This window comes from Mesoplodon mirus (assembly GCF_964341445.2).
Source record: "Mesoplodon mirus genome assembly, chromosome: 11".
Classification (NCBI taxonomy): Eukaryota; Metazoa; Chordata; class Mammalia; order Artiodactyla; family Ziphiidae; genus Mesoplodon; species Mesoplodon mirus.
Genome location: NC_138987.1, coordinates 70510246 through 70513115, shown reverse-complemented (window position 1 = coordinate 70513115; position 2870 = coordinate 70510246). Strand labels below are relative to the sequence as shown.

Genomic DNA, 2870 nt, shown 5'->3' with positions numbered 1-2870 from the left:
TATCTGGAAAGTACCAAAGAGCTCTCCATCAGTCTGGTAGTGCTCCGTCCGCCCCGGCCTTCCATTCTCTCCTCACTACAAACACACACACACTTGCTTTCACGCCTGTCCACTGCTGGGGATGTCCTTTTCTCTAGCATACACAAAAGATGAGAATAGCATCACCACTGACTGACACGTCTCTTAAACTTTGAGAAGCAGTGTTGGCAACTGCAACCACAACAAACAATCCATGTCGAGGGCCCACAGTTCTGCCTCGAACATGGGAATTCAGGCCAATTCAAATATTTCCAAAACACCTCTCAAAGCCAAACTCTCAGATCCGCACACTTAAGGGGCAAGCACTCCAGCCCTCATCTCGGGGAGCTGTTTTTAAACAGCCCTCTGCATTAGAGAGTCAACACTTCACAGATTTCTAGTTACCTCTAGATCTGGTCTCTGAGATTTGAGGTTGTGCAAATTCAAAGGTTAACACTAGACCATAGCTATGTCAATGAGTAGAGTCCAGTACTAATAGTAATTAGCATTAAAGAGATCCAAACAATATCCAAGTTGCTTTTGTATCCATTGTGTCTGATGTAATGTGAGGAATGGAGAAATGTGAAATTACATAATTTTCAAGAGACCAAAATTGTCTGTCAATGCTGAGGAAAAAGATGACCAGGACTCTCCCTGGGTGGCATAGAGTGACCTACACTTTCTAGGAGAAATTTCCATATTTATGACAACATTCCTTCCAGATTTTCCAAAACAGTTCTAATTTCTATCAGTTTGCCCTCTTGTTGCCATAAATATCCTTGTATTTGTCATACTGTGTACCATGTATTTTTGGTTTATAGTCAGCATAATTAAAGCTCACTGCAACTTTTGGTGGATATCCAGGACATTTAAACATAAGTCACTCTCTTTTTTCTTCCATCTCTCTTTTCCTGGGAATTAGTGATCCCTTGGCCCTGCTAGAAAAAAAAGAGAGGGATGCTCTATGCTGTGGGAACGCAGTCCACACCGTGGGCCCCTGGGTATTTGGAAGATATTTATGCAGTCCAGTCAAGTAAGTTCCTTGCCAGATTAAAAAAAAAAAAAAAAAAAAAAAAAAGGAATTTTTACAGAAAGGACCAGACCTTCAAGATTTTGTATCTGGTGATCTACCAGACAAGAGCACCTGGGATGAATATAAAGGAAGCGTAAAATGCCAGAAAGGAGAACGGTTAAGACTACCTCCATGGCTAAAGACAGAGATTCCCATGGGGAAAAATTACAATAAACTGAAAAATACAATGCAGAATTTAAATCTCCATACAGGGTGTGAGGAAGCTCGGTGTCCCAATATTGGAGAGTGTTGGGGAGGCAGAGAATATGCCACTGCCACTGCCCCAATCATGTTGATGGGTGACACATGTACAAGAGGTTGTAGGTTTTGATCTGCTAAGACTGCAAGAAATCCACCTCCACTGGATGCCAATGAGCCCTACAATACTGCAAAGGCAATTGCAGAGTGGGGTCTGGATTATGTAGTCCTGACGTCTGCGGATCGAGAAGATATGCCTGATGGAGGAGCTGAACACTTTGCAAAGACTGTGCCTTACTTAAAAAAGGAATCCGAAAATCCTTGTGGAATGTCTCGCCCCTGATTTCTGAGGCGATCTTAAAGCAATAGAAAAAGTTGCTCCGTCAGGATTAGATGTGTATGCACATAATGTAGAAATAGTTCCAGAACTACAGAGGGAAGTTCACGATCCCCTGGCCAATTTTGAGCAGTCTCTACGTGTACTGAAACATGCCAAGGAAGTTCGACCTGATGTTATTTCTAAAACACCTATAATGTTGGGTTTAGGTGAGAATGACGAGCAAGTATATGCAACGATGAAAGCACTACGTGAGGCACATGTGGACTGTTTGACTTTAGGACAATATATGCAGCCAACAAAGCGCCACCTTAAGGTTGAAGAATACATTACTCCTGAAAAGTTCAAATACTGGGAAAAAGCAGGAAATGAACTTGGATTTCATTATACTGCAAGTGGCCCTCTGGTGTGTTCTTCATATAAAGCAGGTGAATTTTTCCTGAAAAATCTAGTGGCTAAAAGAAAAACAAAAGCCCTTTAACACTTAACAAGACATTCAAGATCACAGGAATTTTAAAACTTTGACTCCAGTTGGTAACAGAAGTGATGGCAGAATGCCTAGACTTCAGTGGATATATCCCAGTCTTTTTGCCTTAAGAAAAATGTCAATAAGTTGTGCATATTTAATTATTATAATTCATTTGTCTTTTAGCATATCTTCTTTGTCCCAGTAAAAATTGCTTGTTATGATGTAATCATAAAACATCTTTGTAAGAATTTACTGTTGAGTATAATTTTAAAAATACATTAAAAACTTCTAGAAAATAAAAAAAAAGTCACTCTCAAATTTGGAGACTATAACCCTACTATATTTAAAAGGGGGGAGGGAGACCAAATCAAGGTTACAAAAGTTGTATGATTTAAATATTGGCATTTAACAATTTAATACCTTTAACCACCCCCCCATACAATGTAATATATTCTGTTTGCAAGAAATTCATAGAATTCTGTGTGCACACAGACACGTACACACACACCCTATGTCTGGTGTGGGTTTCAGCCTTGTCCTTGGATCCCCTTATCTCTGGCTAGAAGTTTATTTGGAGAGCATGTTAAACATCTAAATGAAAGGTGCTTCATGACTTTGACCCTGCAGGGTAGGAAAAAATAATTTTTCCTCTACCCTTCTAAGTTCTTGGCCAGGGTCCCTGGAACAAAAGACCAATTACCAAGAGAAAAACACAGAGAAGTTTATTCACATGTATATCTCACATACATGGGACACACCGAGGGAAATGAGTAACT

General features: G+C 39.9%; 1 pseudogene across 1 annotated transcript; it reads left to right on the top strand.

Annotated features, from left to right (window-relative positions):
* The first annotated feature begins 1213 nt into the window (after nucleotides 1–1213).
* Nucleotides 1214–2361, top strand: LOC309812128 (lipoyl synthase, mitochondrial-like; annotated as a pseudogene). Its single transcript has one exon. The product of its transcript is annotated as a lipoyl synthase, mitochondrial-like (transcript).
* The last annotated feature ends 509 nt before the right edge of the window (nucleotides 2362–2870 follow it).